Here is a 26,071-nt window from a genome sequence, read left to right as displayed (position 1 = left end):
TTGGGAACGTTTATGCGCTATCTACCACAAAAGCAGCATATACACACTTGCAGATTTTACTTGAACCAAGTTAGAAAGACTGTGAGAGAGCACACAATCATGAGCCTTATTGGGTCTGCTGAAAGAGCTTGTGCAGTTACATATTTGTAAGGAAGCCAGCTGCTCAGACAAGAATTTTAAGAGGCAGGTGGGCTGTTCAAGCAAGAGAGAACTTTACAAAACATGCATTTAACAGGTGTTATTTGTCCTGCTGCTGCTGCTGTTTGCCATTAATGTGTTTTTCACTTCATTGTGCCTTTCATTGTGCCTTTCTTTACATTGTGCGTGTGTTATTGTTCCTTAATATTGCTTACGGCTGCCCTTTTATGGTGTGAAAATGCATAGAACTAAGCTCACAGTCCATACTGGTCTCCAGTGGCCAAGTAAATTCGCATACCTTTGTTTATTTCTACTTCATTCTTCATTACTCGTTCTACACCCTCACCCATTTCCCTGCAATCCAATTTGCCATGAAAATGTACTAAAGCAGGTTCCATAATCCTTAGACAAATAAATGAAATGGAAAAGAAAGATATTTGGGGATATTGCCTGGTCTCTGAGTGACACGGCATTGCCTAGGCTGTTACTGGCAGCCAGCCAAGCTGTGGCTGCATAATTGTGCAGAGGAACCGCTGTGTGCTTTATGTAGCCCATTCTGATGAATCATGCTGCCCTGTGCCCCATCAGACTGGATACAGCTTCATGTCTGAATCAGGAGATGATGCCTATAAAGTTAAGCTTCAAAGTGTTTCTATGTGTGACTTCATGTTTCACTGTTAGGCTATATGTCTGTTTGAGCTTCAGTACATATATGCATAATTTGGAACAATCTTTGAACCAACCCTTTCACATATATATGTATGCTTCTTAAAAGACCTTATGTGGTCAAGAGGAAGGATATATGTGGATGGAAAATATGGCTGGCATTATAGCCTCTGGGAATTATGATTCAGTCATAGATGAGTTTAGTATAGACAGCACAGTGCTATCCACTGTTTGATGGTGGACAGGCAGATTGGGCCTCATTACGACCCTGGCGCTAATGGGTTAACCGCGCCGTAAAAGGCTGCGACGCCGTTAACCCATTAGTGCCTTACTACGAGGTCCCTTTGAGGGACCCGACCTGAACGGCTGGTCTAGACCAGCCGTTAAAGTAGGGACCCGCAAAGGGACCTTGGTGCTAAGTACGGTGCCACAATTTGCGGTACCGTACTTAGCACCTTCCCCAGTCCCATTGAGCCCTATGGGGCAAAAATGGGAATGGGGAAGGACCAATGTTCAATGGGGAATTACTGCCGCACCAACCTTGGAATGGGGTGGTAATTCCCCATTGAACATTGGCGGACTCTTTACGATACCGGCACCAACCATGGTGCTAATAGCGCCATGGTTTAGCGCCAGTATCGTAATGAGGGCCATAGTGTTTTGCTCAGAGATGTCATGGATAAATCAATTAAAGTAGACAATAATCTAGGTATCATCAGCAGAGCAGTGATAAGTGAAGCTGAACAATGAGATGAGATTGCCCAGGGTATTGATGTAGAGAGAACGAAGAAGTGACTAATGTTATGTTATATTAAGACCACCCTTAACCTCGGGAGTTCCGTCCCAACCCCAATCAAGGAGCCCTGCAACACTCACTTACATTTATTTAGCGCTGGCCTTACTGAAGACTCAATAGAGTCGCACAAATATCCACCCCCCCGTGCACACGGTGAGCCAAGAACCAGGCCGGGGTACAGTAAATATATGTGTATTAATTTGTATGATAGATAATATAGATCACATTAAAACGACACACGCCACCTTATTTGTGTCTCACAATTAAACTTCGTATTACAGAAAAAAATCATGCAAGTTAGTTGGGAAACATTTCACGTCAAGAAATAATCACACTGGTCAATGAACACAAGAAATCTACAGATGCAGTGTTCTGCAATTTCAATTTTCCTACCTAAAAGGCTAGCAGCTGGGTTTAGATATTGGTACAAATGCCTATGGCAATTATGGTTTCACCCACACTTTTGATTTAAAATAGACACAGAGTAATTTAGCAGTTTGTTTTCCAACCCCCTCACTGAAAGGTCTGAGTTGGGGAAATTGGACAGTAAACATTGGGATGTTTTGAGAATTTTGGATTTCAACCCCCTCCACTTAAAGGCCTGTGTTGAGGAAGCTGGCAGTTTAGGGATTGCTTTTAGTTTAGGGACAAAGACACCCCTTTTACCAAAGAAGCCGGGGGTAATAGGACTAATAGGATTACCCAATTAAATTACAGTCTATAGTTTTCAGCGCACAATGGGAATGAGCTTTTTTAATTTAGAATTTTAACAAAATCACCCTGTGGTGTTCTGCCGAGGGGAAATAATACCTTTTTTATTTTAGATGAATTAGTCTGAGGACCTACAAAGTTTGCCCCCCGCCCACTATAAAGAGAACGGATTTAAGGCAAGCAGACTCCCCACCTTTCCCAGGGCTCAGATCTACTTACATAGAAAACCTCTGGTTAATGTTCAGAATAGCCAGCTGCATGTCAGGACCCACTTGGAGGATAGGACAGGGGTCTGGTCACTCCACTCTCAAGGATGGTCCCCAGCTCTTCACCATATAATCCAGTCAGCTTTTTAGGTCTGCCCAGCAAAAGACAGCAACAATACACAGCTCCACCAAGGTGCAATTACAACTAAATCTCCTTTTAGGGTTTCCTGGTGGCTGTCAGATAGTACATTTCAGCAGCTCTCCCTGATGGTAATTTTTAGCAGCTCTATCCCTTTTTCATAGTGCATCCACTTTATATAGCAGCAACAACACCATCAAGTTTACAATCTCGGGGAGTACCCTGCAAGAGTTCTCGCAAATAAGATTGGAGAGTTACCCTTCTCGCTCCTCCCAATTGCAGCCCATCTCTAAGGATTGGTTTAGGAGTCTGGAGCAGACCTATGGCAATTCCCATTCGTAATCGTCATTTATTTTCATGTCAGATTTTCAGCAACAAGTAGTTATGTATCAAAAACATTGTGATTTACTAGTAACTACCATGATATATATATTTTACGATTCAGCTAATCAGGAGGAATTTAATAAAACAACAGTCAGGTCTGCACCATGTTGCACGGCTGTGTGGCAGCTTTCTGCTAATTTTACAAAAAGCATTATCTTTGGGAACATACAATTTATTATCCATATTCCTAATTTCACGCTCCACCAACTCACGAATTTGGATCATTTTCAGATCAGCCAGAAACACATTTTAGATGGCCATTACAGTTCCCTGAGTGGTAGGTGGATGAGTTTTATATCACCAAAATCACCTGGAAATGACCTAAACAAAGACATGTCAATCAAGAAAGTATGACATGGCTGCTGAGAAAAAGGCCTAAATGATAATAGTCCTTTTACATCAATAGCAAATCTTTGGGATATGCAGATTGGAGCCCCTCTGTCCTCTGGCCCAGTGTTTTTATTAGTCTCTTTGAAGTTAAATTAATAGTTCAGTCATGATTGCAGCCCCTGTTTTTACACTTCCTTCTATATTTCAGACATACCGAAGCCAAGGGAAATTATCCTGCACAGACAGAAAGTCTAAAGAAAGTTTGTTTTCCAACACCCCTGAGGCAGGACACATTTTATTGCAGTTGTAAATAGTTGGGATGTCCAAACCAGGCTGACTGTGGGTGAGTTATTTGTGAAGTCTTGCTCAGAACCCCACCATTTGTTGTGGGCTGAAATGGACTCACAGATTGCATTTTCTAACATAAGCTTTGATTCCTTGACATACAGTGTGTTTTCAGGGTACACTTTGTTTTTCACTGAACATCTTTCACTCATTAATAAAATACACTTATAATTATCTGCTTTTCATTCTCCTGCTGAAAAGTGAGTCTGAATTGTCATAGTGCAACACCTTTTGATGGGTGACAGTTTCAGTAGAAATGCTGCATTCTATTTCTCAGCCAGTAATTTGATGTGTTTTTCCAATCTGCACTTGGATTTCATTTTTATTTTACCCTTCTCTGGATTTCCCTTACAGAAAGCCAACTGCATTGTCTGCCTAAATGGACCGATAGGAACTTTTCATGGCAACCAAGCAGGCTTTTCTTTTCAAATGTTTTGCTGGTATTTTGCATGTGAAGGATAATCTACCTTAGTTTTTGGCAGGGGGACATTTTTCTCATGTCTTGCTTTAACTTGTAAACACACATGCAGAGCCGTTTTCTTCTGCCAGTGTGAATTAAAAAGCTGCTTTTCCTTTTGCAATGACAGTTAGGCCTTCTTCACATGACCCTTCCCTTTGGTACTTGCAGAAACCCAACAGACTAACTTAATAGGCCAGTTTTTCAGTGTGAAGTCCCTGTTGTTTTTTTCATGAAGGTGGGCAGGTAATTTTTGCAGTGGGCCTTTTAGTTCTGTTGGCTTGGGGCCTTCGATTGCACCCCCCCCCACACTAATATCTACACGATGCCAACAAAAGGGGTGAGTGAGGTAGGTGGTGATAGAGTTTGAGTGGATGGCAAAGGAATATGGGGCCCCCCATCTGTGTGTGGTGTCTTTGAACACAGAGGTGTTGTAGTAGGGAGCAGGGTCAGTCTGGGGCATAAAATTGTCTTGGCCCCAATGAAAAAGCGGCCTACAGTTGCAAATGGCAATTGGAAATTCATAATTCCTTTTGTGACAGACTGAGTAGTACCCAAGAGGGAGGATTTTGATAAACTGTGATGCAAATGGTGCATTTTAAAGACTATGTATTCAGTGATACTAGCCATAACGACTAGTCGCATGGTGGAGTATGGTGAAGTAACTTATCAAACCGGCCCACAATAGCATTTTGTGCTTTTAACTCAGGCATTGCCATATTGTCCTATAGGCTAGTCCGAGGCTGGTAGGGAAGCGGAATCAACAGCGTCAAAGGTGGCTGAGATATTAAGTAGAATGACAATGAAGGAGAGAGATGAGCAATCGTGAAAACATGTGCGACATGAGTCAGAACTGTCTCAGTGGACCGTCTGAAGCAGACCACAGATTGGATGGGGGTCACATAAAGAATGAAGTTTAAGAGAACAGCTCATAGATTTTGGAGTGATGCGGCAGAAGGGAGAGGGGCCAGTAGACAGATGGATTGTTAGAGTCAGAAGTAGGATTCTTCAAGATGAGAATACATGTAGCCACCTTGCAGATGGATATTAAAATGGCAGGTATACGATAGTGGTTTAAAATGGTGAAGCATTGAGAGCAGGTGCTAGGTGTACGCCTTCTTGGCCTTTGGGGTGCAAATGTACCCATGAGAGCACATGGTGGGTTAACTGAGCAAAGAAGGATTGGTGGGCACTAATCAGGGAAGGTAGGAGATAACTAAGCTGGTGGTGATAGGCTTATGGTGGACAGTGGTATACAGAAGCATTTAGGGAAGTGACAGAAGTTTACAGGATGTCCTGAATTGTGTGATTTATAAGGAGAGGTAGGATGCAAAGTCATCAGATGAACGATAAGAGGATATGGAGAAAGGTTTTGGAAGAATTCTCGTAAGGGTCGTGGACTGCCTGCAAAGGTGCAAGTAGAGAGGGGACATGAGATTAACTTACTAAGCAGGTTTAGAAGAGTCTAGAGCAGTGGTGAGGCAAATACAGAGTATGTGTATGCACCGAGGATAACTTGGGAGTGAACTTTAGTCCAGTTGTGCAAATGTGAAAATGCATGCTGGTGTTCAGCTGTTGGATGACCTGGACGATCTATGCCTGTAGCTGATGGCCAACACGTGTGAAGGACCTATTTGGGAAGGGAAGTTTAAAGTAAGTAGCCAGAGCTGTGCTCAACTCTATAAGGGTAAGTACATTATTGGGAGCACTTGGTGGGAGAGAGATCATGGAGGTAGGTTCTGATTAGATCAAAATAGGTCATCATGGGGTCGGGCCTGAATGTTATTTAGTGGATGTTGAAGGAGGGGGAAGAAAGTTTGGTGGTGGAAGTTGATAAGTGAGTGGTCAGAGATGAAACGCCAAGAGAGAGTGTAGAGGAGTAAACGGAGAAGGAGAGGAGGGTCAGCACATTTTTGTCTGGATCCCCGCATTTGGGAATTACTGTTACCTGGTGCAGAAATCTCAGGAATGCTGATAAATTGTAGCTTTACCACATTTGCTTGTTTAGGAGATGGACATAACTACTGTACCGTGCATGTTTATGCAGAGTATTAGTAATGTAAAAGACAACTTTTCACATTAGGGAAAAGGGGTTTTAAAGACAAAGCCATTTTGAATTGTTACCTCCAAATTTTCTGTGAAGGTATACATTGGCAGCTTTTGTTTAAAATAGGTCACCTCAGAATTGGGGAATACCTAATGAGGTATATACAGGCCTATAATCTTGTGGTTGGTAAATTAGACCCAACTTGAAATGCCACTTGTGCGGACTGTTGCTGCCAAGACCAAAGCAGGTCTAGCTGCAGATGTGATTTCATTGCTATGCACAGGAAATGTACCACTTCAGGGCATGAGTGTCTTACACCGTATTGCATTATTTGCAGCGTGAAGTGAAGCTGCACAAAAATAAACCAATGCCCGTCGATCTCCAAATGCCTTTACATTTCTGTGTCCTAATAGACATCTGCATCATCTTCCATTATTACACACTACTGAAAGAGTATGGGAACAACCCACCTTCCAATATTTGCTTTCGGCAGCAATACCATGACCCAGCGTCGAAGCCCATTTTCTTTTCTGGATTTAGTGTATTTCTCATAAGGTTAAAGTAATTCACTGTGTCATTCTTAAAAAACATAACATGATATTTGACCTTTGCCTTATCTCGTGGCAGAGATTCTCCAGTGTATCATGAGGAATATAGCCTCGATTCACCACCAATCCATACATGTCAAAAAGTGACATGTATGGATGTGACCGACAACCAAAGAACTCCATGATAGGGGCTTTAAAATGGCACGTACTGTAACCAATGGTAACTTTAATACATGTCATTCATTTCTGCATTTTCTTTTGTGGGAGCAGATTTTGTATTTATTTATTTATTTGTAATGTTTACTAGCCTGAGGGCTTCAAAGTGCACAGCACACCTTCTTTTTGTGTGTGGTATACATAATGCTAGCTAGATTTAGATATGCCATTTTTGAAATTCACTTTGGTCTTTCCAAATCTATGCCATAAATCCCAAATGGAACACCATGCCCTCTGGATCTTTTTCATCCAGTTCAGGCTTTTTAGCCAACGGTACAGTGTTTGATGCGGCTTGCAAGCCTTCATGTATTGAGGAAAGTACCAAACTACAAGGGCCAGCATATCAAGTGTGTTGCCCGCCAAGTAACTGCTGAATGCCTATTCTTCTTCCCACCTTTCACGGTCCGTTCACTTCGAGGCAAATTTTGTATGTCCATGAATGCCATGCCAAGCAAGACAGAAACAAGTACAAATCGACACCAACAGCTTTAAATGCTCCACACAAGCATTCCCTAAAAAAAAACGAATGACAAAATAACGAGGCCAAAAATAGATGGGCAGTTGTGTAAGGGAATTAAGATAGGAGGAATGGCGGGGTCAGGAGGCCCCTCCACCCCCATTTAAAATGTTAAAAAATGCAAAAACACCGAAAAGGCATTTTGGATTTCTATTTAAAAAATGCGGTGTTTTCAGCTTCGTCTTAAATTCAGCATTTCAACATAAAATCCAAGCAGAATGCTACCGTCTGTAAGGCACGTCCAAGCACGCTAATTCGAAGCTCCCATGGAAAGTCAATTGTTCAATTAAAATGTCACCTTCCCCATTGGCCGCGGTTGCATGTAGTAACAGTGGGTTTAATCAGGCTATCGATTTTGGCCTTTAAACCTCATTCAAGGTCAAATTAAACTAAAGCGATATTAGGTGAAGTCTGTTGCTTGGGAGTTAGATACAGACCACCAGCATTGATTTTCCCATACTGCTGCAATCCTTTTTTATTAAAGTGAGTGTGAAACAAATCTGCTATTTACATTTCCATGCACGTGCCCTCGTGTGCTTCAGTGAAGGCGAGGGGATCTTAATCCCAAAAAGGATACCACAGCACGCCAGTGTGATTTAGTTACATAATCACAGTGAAGTCATTTAATAAAAAAAAAAAACACTTCCGACCGCTTAAAAGAAAAAACGGAATGCATCCGTCTACAATCTTGCCAAGACGGAGCGCTCAAGTGCCCCCTGAATATGTAACTAATTCCTTAACATGCTTGAGGTACATTTTAATTTGACAAGTTCTAATATTTGAAGTGTTAGTTCCCATTTATGAGGCTCATTTCCAGGGACTCATTTCACCAAAATGCCTGGGGTAGCTGAAGTGACATCACATGACCCTTGACCTCTGAAGACATCACAGAAAAATATGTCACTTGACCCAACGCTGAAGTCAGATCACAGGGAGCGATGGAACACGACCTTTCACCCTTGACAAAACAGGAAGGGGCATCACATAGCTGTCCCTAAGTACAGAACGAAAAATATGGATATGATATCACTATAACGTGATATACATTTCAAACAAGAATGGATCGCCATATGTATCGTTAATATCAGTGTGTATAGGCCCATATTACCAAATTACTGTGAATTCAAGCAGACGTCCAAGGCCAAACGATGATGATGTGTTATTATAAAGCACTTACGCTTAAGCGCTTTAAATAGAAAAAATATACATACAATATCACCCAACCTGTGTTGGTTTTCATTTATCGTCCTCAGAAGGATGAAAGGTTGAGTTGAGGGGTTTAAGAACAGACTAAAGCAGTGACTCACCTCCTGAAGTGTTCCTGAAATAATCCTTTAATGAGTCTAGCAATTATTCTAGAGAATTCCAGAAAGACAAATTATTTCTTATTACTATTCTTTCGCAAAGTGTTACACTTGTGCAGGACCCTGATTTTTGTTCATGTTTTTTTTTAAGAGGCCTGAACAAGAAAGCCAGCCACTCCATAAACACAGAGCCAGGATCTTACATTAAAAAAAAATATATACTTTTTTTTTAGGGGTTGCAAGGAAGACCTCAGGGGTAGCAAGGGAGACCACAGGGGTCGCAGTTGCGACCCCTGGCGTCTCCCCCCCCAATGACGTCCCTGCTCATTTCGACTCTCAGGCAATTGGGAATGGAGTTGATTCAGAATTGCATACGCATGTGTATCATGAAAAATCGGATGCTTCTTGTTCTGGAGTGAGATGCAAATATCTTATGAAATAGTCATGGGTGAGAGCGTTTGAGTAAAACTCCAAACTCTAGAACTTCCCAATTTTGCCAGTTCCGAGCTGTTCCATAAATGCAGGTGAGCCGAAACCTGGCACAGCCGGTGATTGGCATTTGAAGAGGCAGGTGCGGCTCTGGCTAGTTAGAAATGGACATTGGTGAGTGATTTAGGATTAGACGCTAGTGTAGGTTAGAGGAGATTTATATCAAAATTAGAGACTGGGTAAAGTTAGCAATTTAGGAATTAGGGTAGAATTTTATGGGGGCCAACGGGACATGATTTGTAGGCGGAGGGGCAGCACACCACGCCAGCAAGAGTCAAGCAGTGTTAGGCATCCGTTAATTGTTCGAGGTGGAGGCGAATGGCAAAGCAGTGTTAGGCATCCATTAATTGTTCGATGTGGAGGCGAATGGCAAAGCAGTGTTAGGTTCCATTAATCGTTCGAGGTGGAGGCGAAAAGCAAAGCAGTGTTAGGTTCCATTAATCGTTCGAGGTGGAGGCGAATGGCAAAGCAGTGTTAGGTTCCATTAATCGTTCGAGGTGGAGGCGAATGGCAAAGCAGTGTTAGGTTCCATTAATCGTTCGAGGTTGAGGCGAATGGCAAAGCAATGTTAGGTTCCATTAATCGTTCGAGGTGGAGGCGAATGGCAAAGCAGTGTTAGGTTCCATTAATCGTTCGAGGTGGAGGCGAATGGCAAAGCAGTGTTAGGTTCCATTAATCGTTCGAGGTGGAGGCGAATGGCAAAGCAGTGTTAGGTTCCATTAATCGTTCGAGGTGGAGGCGAATGGCAAAGCAGTGTTAGGTTCCATTAATCGTTCGAGGTGGAGGCGAATGGCAAAGCAGTGTTAGGTTCCATTAATCGTTCGAGGTAGAGGCGAATGGCAAAGCAGTGTTAGGCATCCATTAATTGTTTGATGTGGAGGCGAATGGCAAAGCAATGTTAGGTTCCATTAATCGTTGGAGGTGGAGGCGAATGGCAAAGCAGTGTTAGGCACATATGCATTTTATAGGCAGGGAGAAAAACAAGGCAGTCGCGGTTCCACATGCGATATCTTTGGTAAAGGAAAATTCAAAGCATCTTCATTAGGTACACGTGTGTTTTGTAGGTAGGGCCATGTTAGACACATATGCACTTTCTTGCCAGAGGAGAATAGCATGGCTTTGTTAGCTACACATAATCATGTAAGCAGAGACAAACAGAAGGAAACAGGCAGTGAACGAGGTCATTACAGGACCTCACACCCTCCTCGTATATTTCGAGGCGTAGAGGTTCACATTTTTGCGTGTCTCCTGCTCAGAATCTGAAGATGGGTGAGACTCATGTGGAATCACGGGGGAATACTGCAGGGTGGGTCGAAACACCATGGAAAAGCTTGAGCAACACGCCAGACTGTTCTTAAGGGCTTCAAGCACCCCTTCTCAGAAATCTAGCTTTGAAATGTCCATAGCATATCCAACATGAGTGCTTGAAAGGATTGTGTATCCGAAAGAAATATTTCTAACCATTCTCAACTCTCTGGAGCTACGTTTCTGAGCTTTATGTTTGTGGGCCAAATATTAAGGCTTGTGGGACAGATACGATGCAGTCCCACCCACACCCAATCTGGGCACCGTTCCAGTGGCAAACATTCACAGTGGGCAATATCTTGCTTTGTTTCGCTTCATGCCCCTGGCAATCAGTATTCTAAAGTGGCATGACCAACGTTACAGCCCTAACCTTTTTTACCCTTCTGAAGAGGAGGCCCAAATTACATAGTAACAAGAATGTTGCTTGACCTATGTGTGCAAAACGATACATCCTTACCACACACAAATGTGTATTTGTGAATGGATGCCATGGATACATAGGGGCACCAGTGTTGTGCAAGGTAACAATTTCAATGGTACTTCTCTCAAATCTGTGCACCAGCACCACTCGGCAATTAATACATTGGCTCACTGTGCACATATTCTTTCAAATTTAGATTTCGGCAAAAAAGGATTTCTGTGTGGAGTGGCCCGTCTCAGTTTACTCTCATTTCACAACTCCACTGACTTATTTCAGTTGTACCAGTTGTTCATTGGTGATGTTGATAATGCATGCAACAAATGATTTATTTTTAACATTGTGTCTCACTTGTTGTCCCTCAGTAAACTGCTCTAATACACTGACGAATTACATTTTCCGGCTTTGTCACACATTTAGTGCTACAGTCCTTTAAGGGGTAGCATTTTGGATTTCTGGACCTAGCCCAGGGACTGAATGTCTACTGTCACCAGCTGGTCCCTGTCCAGTCCCTCACTTGGTCTTGGGAACCAATGAATATATTTGTGCTGTGTGCATACCAGACACTAACATATTCATGAGGAAGCTATCATGCAAAGGACTGCATAGACTGCCACCTTACAAAATATACCCATATTACCCCATTAGATGTACCCCTATTTCTGTTCCTTTGCTATCATTTCAATACAAATCATTTTCTTAATGTGTTGAGGTTATGGAGGATCGTCGCTTGAAGTAATTTCCTGGCTGAAATCCTGCTCAGTGCTGGACCCTATTCCCCTGCATGTGTTTAAGGCAATCAGTTCTGAACTGGCTCTGAAATACATTTCTTTCTGACTCAAGGTGTTGTTCCCACCACTCTTAAGCATGCGTTTGTCATTCCCATTCTCAAGAAGCCTTCCCTCGACCCCACTTTGGCCGCAAATTAACATCCAGTCTCACCCCTCAGATTTTTAATAAAGAAACTTTGAACCTTGTTCCTTTTAGCCCACCCTTTCACATATATATGCATGCTTCTTTTTCAAAAGGTAATTATTTTGAGAGGCCATTGTCACTCCTCAGCTCAGGAACTTCCATGAAGATGCTGCCATTCTTGATACTTTCTGATCTGTGTTCCGCCCTCCTGATATTATTAGATCTATCAGCCGCAGTTGACACTATAGATTATTTAATTTTGTGTCAGCGACTGAAAGAGGACGGCATCTCAGGTACAGTTCTCCGCTGGCTTGTATCCTTCTTGTCAGATCGTTCCCAGACACTCTCCTTACCTCCTTTCACATCCCCTCTTAGCCGTAGGATCCCTCAGAGCATGCTGTTATCCTCCTTTCTCTTTAACATTAAATCCGACCTCTGGCCAGCCTAATCCTAATCCAGCCTAATCCAGCCTAATCCATTCCTATGGCTGCGGCTTCTACTATTACGCTGAGGAGTCAGCAGTGTATCTGAAAGCAGGCCTTGCTGCCGTAGGCGATTGGATGAATGCCAAATGGCTTGAGTTGAACATTGATAAGACTGGTGTTACTCATTGGTCCATCTTCAGCATAACATTTCTGAACCCCAACTCCTGGCCTTCAAATCGCGGGACTTTCCCTACACCGGTTGACTCAGTTAAAAACCTTGCTGGGAAAAATAGCGGCATCCTTTTCACCTGGTTTGCTGGTCAGTGCCATGTGTAAGGCAGGTTTTCCCAAATTGAGATCCTTAAAAAAAGTGTTACTCTTTTTACCAGAATCCTTGCGGGGCCTGGTGCTCGCTTTGGCAATTTGTTGGTGCTCTTGATCACTGTAACACTGCTCTTTTGGCTCAGCCTAAATATTTTATAAAGACACTGGAAGTCCTTTCAAATTCTGCAGCTCGTCTTGTTGCTGGCTTTGTGGGATGTATTAACCCACTTAGGATCTGCCCTGCGGCATCACTGTGTCCTGGTGGTGCCAGAATCATCAAAATGGCCGCAAAACCCCTATGCGCGCCAAAACCTATGGAATTTGCGCTCTACAAAGCACAAAAATATGACTGCCAAATCTACCATGCATGTTGTCAGTGGTGGAATGGAGACCTCACTTCTGAAACATGTCATTGGGGTGCCCAACTAGTGAAAATGGAGCCTGATTGAAAAGCAGTGCTGGCTGAAAGAAATCAGAAATCTTGCACACCCACAAACATCCAATCTTCTTGTTGGGTGTCACATTTTACTGAATTCAAGAAATCATTGTGAAATTACAATATCACGGAGAACTGAATTGGTCACAAAAACATCCACAGCCAGTTTGCCTGCCTGTGGGATCTGTCAAAATTTGGGCGCAGTACCAGCGGCTGCCTGAATGACTGTTTCAAAAGCCTGCATTAAAACTGTAAACTTGTACCATTAAGATCTGATGTCTAAAATCCAAGTGACCTGTTATCAAGAGTAACCTAGGTTGTAACTAGTTAAACGTCATGGTTTAGGGTCTGGAATCAGTATTCTAGCTGCTTGTTTTAAAATTGCAAGTTTATTTTAAACAAAGAAAAATTTAACAAAATGACATTTAAAGTAAGCCTGTCTCCAAGCCAAAATCACAAACACTTCCCCCACTGGGCCAGGCACCTCCCTTCTGCTCTCTAGACCAGGAACTCACATTCAGGTGTTGATTAAGAGGGGAGGAGCACTGGGGCTGCTCTGGGTAGGGCACAATGTGCTTCCTCTCAGGCAAGGAGATGCTAATCAGGAAGGATCGTAAAGGGCCTCTGCCAGAAGGGAGGGGGCGGAGATTGCTTCTGAGCTGCAAGAAGGAAAAGGAGGCGGGGAAAGACAACTTTTGTTGATTCACAATGGAAAGAAAGTATATTTCTAAAAAGAGTGATAATTTACTGTGGACAATTGTAAAAAATATGTAAACCCTGGACTTCTGAACCTAATTTTTTTTGCTGCATATTTTAAAGGAGTCAGAACTCTGTGCTATGTTCTGAGAAGTAACTGTAGACATTGTGGTTTTATAGCAAATGTAATTATGTCCAAAGTATGAAACTTCACACACTTATGCCCATATGCAATGCGCACAGTTGTGCACATTTTTGGATAAACTAGATATTGTGTTCTGGCGCAAAAGGGCAGAATTCTGTCAAAAGCTGACACAAGATCCTCCAATGAGGGGGCTTGGAAGAGCATTGCTCCACAAAATATGTGATCTAAATATGTTATTGTTGTAAAGTTTGCTAAATTGTAAATATGTATTATACAAGAAGTAGATTTCATGTTCAACAGGCAAGGGGAGGATTCCCTGACTCATAAAACCACATCATCATGGTGACACCCTGCAATCAAGGGAGAGGGAAGATTCTAACCTATAGCCAACCTAGGGGGCGCGCTTAGGATAATCCAGCATACACACCCTTTATCAGATGCATAAATAGAGAAAGCTGGGGACTTAGAAGGAGACAGATTCACCCACCAACCGATTGCTGGCGGAGCACCTTGCGAGAGAACTTAACATCTTCCCTGCTGCAGACTCCAGAAACTTTGCAAGCAGAAAGGCCCATTTCCATAGCTGAACCATTCTCAGCTAGGCCTTAAAAATTCCAGAAACCAGAATCTACCCCAGACATCCAAGGGGAACCAAAGAACAGACGGGTTGTGCTGTAACTGCTTTCCTCCTAAGAATTATCACCAGAATCCAAAGACCCAACCCAGTAGTGTCGTGCTGTGACCAGATAGCTGTGAACCAGAGCCATTGCCAACCCTGTCCAATCCGGTGTGCCCAGCAGCCTGTCCCAGTCCGGTGTGCCTAGCAGAATTTCTAACCATAATCCCTGATTTTGATGGACCAGAATTCCTGATGGTTCTTTTCAAACCTATATAGTGAGTATCCTTAGTATAAGACTGTCGCTAGCCTATGTACTGTCAATAGCAATCCCTATCTAAACCCATCCTCTATTATATTCAGAACTGCATTGCTAGAAATATCTTTGTATTGCCTGAATTCTCTTTCTCATCTCTACTATCTTCCTTCTGTAATAATATTGTTAAACCTTTGCGCTGATATATTTCATCTGGAGAAGGCAAGCGTCTCGGTAGGCAAAAACCTGATCAGAGGCGTCCTGGTCTGGTGGCTGTGCTGTCGTGTAGTATTTGCTTCTTCATAGTCCATCCCTAGTGTAAAGAAATCCTGTTTGTCTTTTAAAAGTGCATCCTTGTTTTCCAATTTGCCTCTATCTGAAAAAAAAACTACCTCCACGAAAACATCCATCATTTCTTCAAATTCCATGCTATGAACAAAGTTTGCTTGTAGCTAACATCCTAAGCTTTCCAGAGAACCCAAAACCGCATCTCAAATCCTTATAGTTCTCCCGCAATTGTGATTACCGCGTGTGGAAAATTTTGCCACGTGTTTTGTTTTAGGAAAATTCTATAACGTGTAAAACAGCTTTCAATTGCACCCAACCTCAAAATTACGTTTTCACATTGCTTTTTGCTATCAAATCATTGCTAGTGTTTGTCTGTAGCTAGATAAAGCGGCTCCCATTAGAATTTCAACAATTTCAGTGATTTAGCCCATATTTAGTGTTTACCTAATCCATTCAAAGCCAACTTTAAAACCATTTTGACACTTCCCCAATCAGTTCTGTTTCTCTCTTGTGTTTGCGGGGGGGAAATTGGGATTGATATATTTGCTTGAATTCTGCATTCCTGAAACCTGTTCTCTCTCCTTCTATCCCTCTACATTGCATATTGGGGGTTGAGGGGTGTGCAGGGGGAAAGAGTAACCACATTGCCATTTGATTTGAACACACACCCTCAAAAGCATTATTGCTGTGCTGCATTGTTTTTGCTCATTATTACTCCTTGTGATTAAAGAAACTGCTTAGTGCAACATCACCCCATTGGTGATCATTGTATTCCCATTCAAAAAAGTTTGATTATATTGTGATGTATATATAAATAAATATTTTAACTTTGCAAACCAGCCTGATTCCTGGTTCAGTGTGACCGCAGGGGGTTCCAAGAGAGGAGCGTGATATAAGTGGTACATCGTACAGAATAAAATAACTTTTAGACACAAATAGATAAATAAGGATTTCAGTCATGCATTACACGCTAGGCATTGACTTAGGTTAAGTGCCGGATTGAAATTATTTACAGCTTGTCAACATATTCCTATATTTCCTCTAGTTTGGTCCAGCTTCACTTGCTCCCTGTGGACAGCAGAATTACATTTAAGGCCTTATGATTGACTCATCGGGCAATGCGCTTTGTTTCTCACAGGGGAGAAGATCGTCCCATATCTTCCCACTAGAAACCTCGGCTCTGCATACTTGGTCATCTGGCCATACGTACATTTATAAAGAAGTCTGTTGGCTGCAAAGCTTTTTCAGTTGCTGCCCCTTTCCTTTGGAATACTATTCCTCTAGCACTGATACTGACGGAAGATCATGGTCAATTCTGAAAGCTACTTAAGACCTTTCTCTTTACCAGGTAAATACTTTTTTCTTTTAGGTGGCATAGCGCTCTACAAGCTTACGTACAATACAATACAATACAATACATATGTGTGTGTTTATGTGTGTTCAATGGTGTAGGGGGGCTGTAATGGCAAATACGACCAACACAATCCTCAGACTCATAAACAGGAACAATATACTGCAATGTAAAGTGGCCTTAGATAGTGAAAACTCTGACATTTGGGTAGCCTTTTGGGTCAGGGTTTCTAAAGAGAAGATTGTGGGATGGGTACATTATTGTGAGAGGCAGATGTGAAACCTGAAGTGTTCATGAGGTCAGGGCAGAGATAGTTTTGTCTGTTGAAATGGTTTAAAGTGGTTTGTGTTGGTTCAATATTGTGTCCATCTTTTCAGAGGGAACATTGCAAAATCAATTAACAGGCACACCAGAAATACTGAGCGAACTCCTGGTCTGGCAATATGGGGTAATGAATAGTGGATAGAGGTCTTATAGGGATGTTTATACAGTTTTCCATGGCTTCACAGTGGGTTGTCAAGTCTTGGGATGTTAACAGCTATTGGGCAATAAGGTACATTGAGATTCATGATTGTAGTGTATGTAATGTATGCATGTATGTGTTAGGAAGATGTATCATATCTATGATTCATTCCCTTTCCAAGTGAGACCCCCTGCAGTTTTTGATGGACATCTAGACCTTGTACTTTCAATCCTGAATGAGTGGAGAAAATGAGTGGAGACTTTTTCTCCACTCATTCATTCTTTTGGGGTCTGTCTTTTGGAACTATATTCTTTGTATTATACTTATACTATGGTATCTGTCTGCTCCATAGCTCTTAAAGGCATCTGTATTTTTCTATTTCAGCATGCAGCTCCTTATGGGCAATGTTGCTGGGGACCCTTAAGGTCGTCCTTTAAGATTCCTTTTCTATATCCTCAAGTAACTACTGTTCTTGAGGATAGAAAGATACTTAGTATCCCTCCCAAAACTCTATAACCCGAGCGATTGGCACACACCAATTTTAAGTCACATAGACAATCTCATAGTTATGGCTGGTGGCAGTGGACGTGTTCTACCAACTATTGTGTAATTTTAGTACTGCACGCTATGTCCATAGCCTCAGTAGTGCACAATAGGGGCACCCAAGTACCAACTTGGGCCCTTCCTTCTGTTTTTCCCATTACTTGCATGGATGTTCTTTGTTAGCCCTTCTTCTACCATTCTGGGAGGGGGGTCAGTGTGTGTGTTTTGTCTTTGGTGGGAACCCCTGTGTGTGCCTGCCTAGGATCCAGACTATCTGCGCAGGCAGGAAGTGGGGAAGGAGTTTTCCACCCCCATGTCCTTTGTCTGCCAGAGTGCCTGAAAAGGATGAGTCCTACAGGGGGTCTGGCTGCCCTGATTGGATGTCCAAATGCCTTTCTGTAAAATGCTTAGAGAGTTTGCAGAGGGTTGTGTGCTGGACCTGTATAAAAGGTGAGGCCTCTGAAGCAAAAAGCAAGTCGACCACTGGAAGCTGTTGTAACCAAAGAAGATGATGACTAGAGATGCCTGCATACCCTTTGCAACACTGTGAAGTGACCACTGCTTTCCTGACCCCGTTTTCTGTGTGGCAGAGGATCTCCGAGTCCTTCCCTTTGGCTAATGGGAACAACCAGTCCCAAGACAAACTTTAAATTGAGCCATCTCCCGAGGTCCTATGAGTTTTCAGAGCTGCAGAGCAGCTGCAGAGCTGACCCTAATACCAGGTGAGCTGCCCATTTCAAGTGCATCGTTGTAAAAAGGCTGAATCTGTCCAAATCTTTGCTGAACCTGTAAGGACACTCTAGAGATCAATCCAACTCACACAAACCCCCTATCAGAGTGTGGGACTGCAAAAGTGAAGAAGATTGACCGGGTGATCTGTGTCCTTTGTTGGTGCTGCAGAAAAGGCACCAAAACTGCACAGTGAACCAAGAAGTTGCTGAAAGTCATGCCCCAGGTCCTCCATCACGACTGCTACTGAGAGATCTGATCCATTGTCCTGCCTTCAGTCATCAGACCAAGGAATCCAGAGGTCGGGTCCAGAGCTGCAATACTGCAGAGCATCCAGCATGAACATTTTCTTCTAACCTAAGAAACTCTGGGCAAAAGGCTATTGCTTACCTGATTTCATGAAGTCAATCCAGAGCGTTGGAGTGCACAAAGAGGTGTCCAGGGCAAACCCCTCTTACCTCCAACTCAAGTCATGGCTTGTGTCCCTTCATCGAGTCCTTAACATGGTCACCTTTGTTAGTTGTTAACTTACTGGTTCAATTAAACTAGAGGCAAGAAGAAATCCACAGGAACATTTTGTATTCTACTGCTTGTAAATACTTTGAGCCCTCTCCAAAACTGTCTTTAGCTAGGGCTGTGTTTGTGGACTTAAAAGACTTGCTGTGTGAAGAAACCTTCTCTAGAACTTTGAACCAGGCAAATGTTACACTAACTAACTAACTTTCCATCCTTTAAGTGTCTTCCTTATATGTTTTTTGCAGAGTAAAGGCATTACTGTAAAACTGCTAAGAACCACATGGGTGCGTAATTATAAGTGTAATAGTTTCTTTGATGTGCATGTCTAACTAGGTTCTGTGTACTTACCTATAGCTCACATCTTCCTCTTAAGGTAAGCCTTCCTGCTCTGCCACTCTACGAAGGAGTTAGTACAGACTGATACTAAGAGTTGGAGATCTACAAACCACTGGGATAATTTGCTAAAGTGTTACTGCCACTAGGACTTTAGGAAAACTCCCCTAACAGTATGTTTAAAGTACACATCTACATGGGAAGCAACAGACTACTACACAAGGAACATGCCCAGGGTTTAAGGGTGTGTTTTAAGTGTGGTTATAGCAGAGTTGGCCACAAAGAGAAGGATGAGCAGAAGAGGGGGAAGATCTGCAGAGGAAAACATTAGTATGGTTGAGTTGAGCAATCAGTGATTGGCAAGATGTTTATCATTGACAATTAGGCTTGTCTTGAAGTGTAGAAAGGAAGAGGGCAGACAGATCCAAATTATCAACTTGTTTCAGAGACATAACATAGCAGGTACATTGCAGAAAGAGGTCTGTTTCTGGGTAGTAAGATATTCAAAGGATGAGGCAGATAGTTGGGGGTGGAACAGCGTTGGACAGGAGGGATTCTGCAGCGCATGGTTTAATTGTTATGATGGCTGTTGCTGGGTGGTAATCCAGGAGGATCTTGAAGAGTACAATGTCTGTGGTTGATGAGATTGAGTGACACACCATGCATATGGACAGTGATGTTGGGAAGGAAGGGAATGTTTGAACTCCTGTGTAAAATACAAAGAGAATGTGGCTGAGAAATCAAAACATTTGGAAGTCTCCATGCTCTGTGCTATGGTCATCCTGGGCCCAGGCTGGTTGTGCTTATGGGGTAGTGATAATATCTGAACTCTGTTACGACGGATGCTTTATTGCAATAGAAACAGAGTAAGGCCTCAACCGTGCTCTTGTCTGTAATGTTGTCCTCTGGTATGTCGTGGACATGTGGGTTAGACTGTCCAGAATATTCCAGCCTTGAGAGCACTCTTGCTTGTGACTTTGTGGTCATGCAGATCTTGGTGGTGGGCATGAGACTGACACGATTGAGGCTGGCTTCAAGTTCTCTTATGTTTTAGATGTTGTGCTCAAGTCTGTAAAGGAGACCTGGGTTTATAATTGTTACTATATATTGTGCTGATAATTGTTATTATATATTGTAGTGTCCTGATCAGTCTTTTGAGCACATTTATCTGTGTTAGTTTGTTTGTAGTGGTTTGGTGAACAGACAGGTTTTGAATGATTATCTGAAGGGCATGCAGTCTTCAAGTATTTGGAATCACCTGGGTATGTTGGTCCATAGATTAGTTACAAGAAATAAGAAGGGCACTTTCCAGCATGTCCGGTTGACGCTTGGGAATGTAACCAGTGCTACATTGCTGGGTTAGAACATTCAGAATGTGCTGTAAAGGACGACATTCTTCTTGGTGGATTCTATGCTCTACCGTGGAATATGTGTTGTGTTAGACAAAAGGGTTTGACTTGGACTCTGCATTTCTCTAGATGACAGGAAATTAGTCCTATATTGCAAGTCATATGGGTCTTCTTGTAGACGTATGCACATGTTTTAGATGGTTGTAAATAGTCTGCGATACGTAGGTAAAGGTTGTTGGCATGGGCCAGTCTTACAAATACTATGGCACTGGATGGGTCTTGATTGAAAGTATTAGCTCCTCAAAATATATATTTAAAAAAGGATTGAGTGATTTCCCCATGAGGAATCACAAGTTGTTGATTGTTTCTGTCAGCTGAAGGCAGGTTACCATTCCTTGTAGTGTAGGAATGCGTTTGTGGTGGAATCATGAGATCTGTTTTGTTTGGGTTGAGGTTTACCTTTTACTTGTCAATAAGGCGTCTACACATGCATACCAATTGCCAGGGTCAGGATAATTTAGGGTTCACGACTTTTCAAGATTGTAGATATTTTGAGTATGTTATGTCATGGATATTTATATAGCGCACAGTCACCCGAAGGCATCTTGGCGCTTAAGAGGATGAAGCCACTAGAACACAGAGATACCAAAAGACCAAAAAACAAGGGGTTAGAAGAGATGGGTCTTTAAAGCTTTATGGAAAGCCAGATGGTTGGGCAGTAGCTGCATAGCATGTGGAAGACTGTTCCACCTGCTATGAAATATCTGCATAGGTGTAACAAGTGAGGCCTGAGTGGAAGTAAGGCTGATATTGAAAGGTAGTTCTGTCAGCCTGGACACTTAACATACTCCACAGATGAAAGAGCGAGATGTGTCTTGAAGTGGGTCATGTAGATAGTCTGCGTCCATCTTGCAGGAGGCACAGAATCAAGTTTAATCCAGTTCCATTCAATCTGTATGATGAAGGATCGACAGGAAAAACAAAACAAAAGTGAGGTTCTACACTTTTCATTTCACATGATGGGTAGGATGAATTAACGATTGTTTGACAGCACAACATGGTAGTGTCCTCTGAGAAGAAGGGAATAGTGACAGGATGAAATAATCTGGCTGCCATAGATATTAATGTCACATCTGGTTAATGTGCCTGTTGCCGAGATTCTGGAGTCTAGCCCCAGGCAAATGTAGTGTAAAATCAAAATATGGGAACAGGGTGTGATGAACTCTCATAGAGTGTGTGGATTTTGATTTAAAATAAAGATAGTTGCAATAAAAAAGTCTGAATGTAGTTTACTCAGAATGGTGCAAGGGTCTATCTAAATGACCCTCAATCCATGTCAGGATTCCATAGTGTAGCACATAGTTTTGAAATGGAACACCCAGCTCATTTCTTGATTCAAAACACTGTCTCAGGGATTAGCACACAACTTGCTTCCTGGAAAAACAGCTGCCGATGGATTTAGCATTGTGCTGCTTCTTGGCAATCCTGGCGATATATAGTGCCCAGATCACTTCTTTTAAATCCTAGTGGTGTAATGCCATCTGTGCATCATGATGAATCAAAGGATAAAGCAGCTTGCTCGCTTTGTGTCAAATCTACCAGCAAGTAGTCCCCCTCCCACTGGCTTAGGATATTTATCTGGGCCTAGATATTCTCACCCACTGGCTGTAAGGTAACCCACACAAGTTATTTGGTGATACCTTAGACACAATCCTACCAACACGTATTTCCTTAGCCCTTGCCTATGGTATTTCCATCGACACACTATTACAAATAAGTATTTCTTTATGCTTGCTAAGCGTTTTTGCCCATCTTGGGCAAACATATTTGATTCCTTAACAGGATATCGCATTTATTCTGCCAGAGTCTTAGGCATATTTCCCAATATGCTGCAACATATTTGTTCTTCTTTGTTCTTCTCTCAGCCAGTGTCTCAGATATAGCCCCCAGAAGCCTTGCAGCTTTCCTGCTTCCATGTTGCCTCACCCAGTGTCTAATATGTAGCACTGCAAAGACAGGAATCGCCTCTGGTTCCCTATTTGTTCATCCTCTCTTCTGATCTCCTGGTCTGTAGCCCAGATAGTGCCTATCACCTCTGTAGGTTTATGTAGCAATCTTCCATAATCACGATTATCCTGATTATTCCATATAGATTGTGATTAATGCTTCACTGGCCTCTTTTTCTTTGAATTTAGGGATAGGCTCAGTGTTATTGCTAAATGCTTGTTATTATTATGAATGTTTGTAGGCATTTATACTGCAGACATAGACACCATAGTGGCCATGAAGGATTGAGTCTTGTCTATGCAGAGGTGATCTATCGCCCCCTCTTGTGTGGCAGCCAGACCATAGTATGTACAGTAAAATGGAAATGGCTTCAAGGAGAGTTGGAAAGGAGAAGAGTGAGGAAAGTCAGGGAGACAGAAACCCAATGACAAAACTCAATATGCAAGGAAATTAACCATAAGGGTGAGCGAAAGTGATCATGGGACACACAGAGAGTTGTTCACAGTTTTAACCAGAATAAAATGTAATCAAAAATGAAAAAAAGCTTTTTTTAATTGGATTGTGGAATCCTCATGGAATCTGGTACTAGTGTGGTTGGATGTTATGTTAAATCATGTTGTGGATGCATGATGGCCTTGAGATGTGCTTAGTGATTCCTTGGTGTTGTAGGGGCTACTGACAAGGTAGTTATATTGGATTCCCTCCTTCTAATTACCAGAGGGGGTCCTGGTACAGCCTAGCTTGTTGTTGGTGTTGTCAAAGCCAGGAATTGACTGTGTGAAGAATGAGTGCTGAAGGGTGCCAAAGGAGAGTTAGACATAGTGAGCAGGCACACTTATTGTCTACCTTATGTTCCCCAGCTGATGATGTGCTTCTTTCCTCTGCTTACTGAGTATCAATGCACCCTTCTCTCACAATAGCTGAGTATTAAAAAACATTCATCGCCATTTTGGAGTCAATCAAATGTTTTGGCATAGCTTCACGTGATGATTGGAACAATGGCTAATTTGTGGGGCTCTCTCTCAACACAATGCTAACTTGGCTGGGCGAGTGCAAATAGCTTGCCTCTGAGATGGGACACTGTGTGAGTGCTATCGACTAAGGTTCTTGTCATCACATCCCTGCTAAACATGGACTATTTGTGCTGGGCGTGCGCTGATGACTGAGGTAGAAAAGGAGACACAATTGAGATGTACCATGAACCCCATTCACTACCTACCTGGTCAGCATTATGTAAGTGCTGGGCTGTGTTGACCCTGGGAATAAGAACATGCCATGCTCTGTGACTCAGGGAGTGTACTTATAGAAGGGAATGGATTGGAATTTGTAGAAAAGGATCCCCTTTCTTCTGATATTTCCCTGAAAATGGGTAAAGGTTTGCATGGAATATACCTCTGACTTTTTAATGCACAATGATTACCAAGGACCTCTGAGGAATTCTCGGTGTACCACATGCAAGGGTCTCACCACTGAGATTGCAGTTTACACTTGTCCCCAGAGCCCCTTTGGCTTCCAGTTGTGAATCATGCCATTGACTCCATCACAGATGTATGCAAGTTTTTGAAGGATAATGTTGTGGCTGATGTTGGCAAAACCTGCTTTGATGTGCAGAAGGATGTGTGATCTTGGTTTGTATGCATCAGGATTATTTTAGAATTTCGCCATATAGAAGAATGGGTTGATTCTGTTTCCTATATGTTCCATAATTCATGTTGTGCCCCAATCATGATGTCATTGGGCTACACGCAAACCCAAAGCTGTTGGGTGATGAACCTCTCAAAATATTTGGTGTTCAGGTAGTGTTAGATATGGGACATTAGCTCACAGGGTTAACAGTGTTTGCTGTGGTTTTCTTTAGTATTGATTTTATGAATGCAGTGTTGATGGCATGCAGAATGGTAGCTTTGACTCTAAATTAATTGCAGAGTGATTGCAAGAGAGGGTGAGTTCTGGGTTGCTTGGTTATGATGTCGTAGAGATTCATAGGTCAGGGATCTTGATCGATCAAGCTAGGTTGAAGTGGTGGATGCCATCAAACATTTCTGTATGGATAATGGGCAGAAGTCTCCAAGCATCGAAAATGTGTGTCATATTGGGTGCTGGTTCCCTTTCATAGTTGAATGTTGCTATATGATTTTTTAGTATAGATCTTCTTGAATATACAGTATGTTGTCATTGAGTTGGGTGGAGATTGAGTTGCAAAGTTCTTGTTTTGGACTTGTTACAAAGCTGATGGTCTCTTGAATGCATTGAAGATTTTAAACATTTTCTTTTGGGAACATTGGCAGGATTTTATGCTGTGTACATAAACGTTGTTTTGCATTTACCAGCTTTGTCCTTTATATGCCAAGGTGTCATTACATGTTCCTTCCTTCTGTTCCATTTCTTATGGCAGTTGAGAATGTCACCATGCCATCTATCACTTTGCTTCATTTGGGGAGTACATGAAGCAGCAATGTAATTCTTCATTGGGTTTTCCTGGGTAGTTTGGAGAAAAAAGGTTGAGATTTAGATGCTTCCAATTGTGTGAGGAGCTAGTCCAGATGTATATCTTTGAAGGGTCTGATAATTGTTGATGGGGGCTTGATGCTTCTGTTTAGAGGTGTAGCCAAGAGGAGTATGGTGAGCACAATAGCAAGGTGGTCTCCTCAAAGTGGAATGGTGCACCACTGTAGTACTTTCTGTTGTTACAAGAAATTCAACCCAGATTGTCTTCGGTTGCATGGGTGCATTCATTCAGGATGGCATGGAGGCTCTCTGACAGTGCTTCTCATTGGCCAAAGTGGAATAGATCATAGCTGTGAGACCTGCCTAATTTGCTGCAGAAACATTTTTATGAATACCCAACTCTGATTGCTGTGGGAGTTTTAGTTTACAAAGAGATCAAGATCAAGTCAGAAGGCTCCTCAAAGATCCAATGCATTGAGCAGGGATTGGAAGTAAGTTCAATTCAGGAGATAAACTCTTTTAGTTTTACCTGACTGAGGCCTCATGAAAAGAACAATCCAGCCTTCCTGAAAAATAGGCCCTGAGTATGTACTCATTATGGCTTGGAATAGTGAAAGGTTTTCGGGAGTTTCCAGGAGTGGGTGACCACACACAAGATACCTGAAAGTTTTCCTTGTTGTGACTTGCTCATTTTTTAAAACTTATTTCTTGATGACCAGGGGAAACATGAGGACTTGATATGAAACTGACGATCTCTAACCTGTCTATGAGGCTCCCCTTCTCCCAAGTCCCTCTTCACATAGTGACATTTTGTTATTTTTGAAGATTTGTCATTGTCGTAAGGACTCAAGAAATGTACACAGGCTCTCAAATTAATTTTCATGTTCAGCCCAAAAACAACTAAGTCAGAAGGTAACTTTTTCAGACAGGGACCATCCTGGTTCTTTAGACTGAATGTGGGTGCTCACAAGTAGGAGACCCTAGTCCTGGAAAGCTGGTCAGCACTTTGTAATTTCTCTTAGTTTAACATTGCTCCACATATAAACCAATAACTTTTCAATTTTCATGGTGATTGTCACTAAATTATCATTCTGTTAATTACAGAATTAACTTAGCTTGATATGTATGCTATTCATGTAATAAACATGCAGTGTTTTTACATGGATGGAACATTTTAAGTAATCCATAATACCTAATCGTAAAACCTAACCTTAT

General features: G+C 42.2%; 1 protein-coding gene across 1 annotated transcript in view; it reads right to left on the bottom strand.

Annotated features, from left to right (window-relative positions):
- THSD7A (thrombospondin type 1 domain containing 7A) overlaps positions 1-26,071 on the bottom strand; it is a 1,346,262-nt gene that overhangs the window by 429,778 nt on the left and 890,413 nt on the right. The window lies entirely within an intron of this gene.

Source organism: Ambystoma mexicanum, chromosome 2q, assembly GCF_040938575.1.
Source record: "Ambystoma mexicanum isolate Mex_15411 chromosome 2q, UKY_AmexF1_1, whole genome shotgun sequence".
NCBI lineage: Eukaryota > Metazoa > Chordata > Amphibia > Caudata > Ambystomatidae > Ambystoma > Ambystoma mexicanum.
This window is presented reverse-complemented; position numbering and strand designations above follow the sequence as displayed.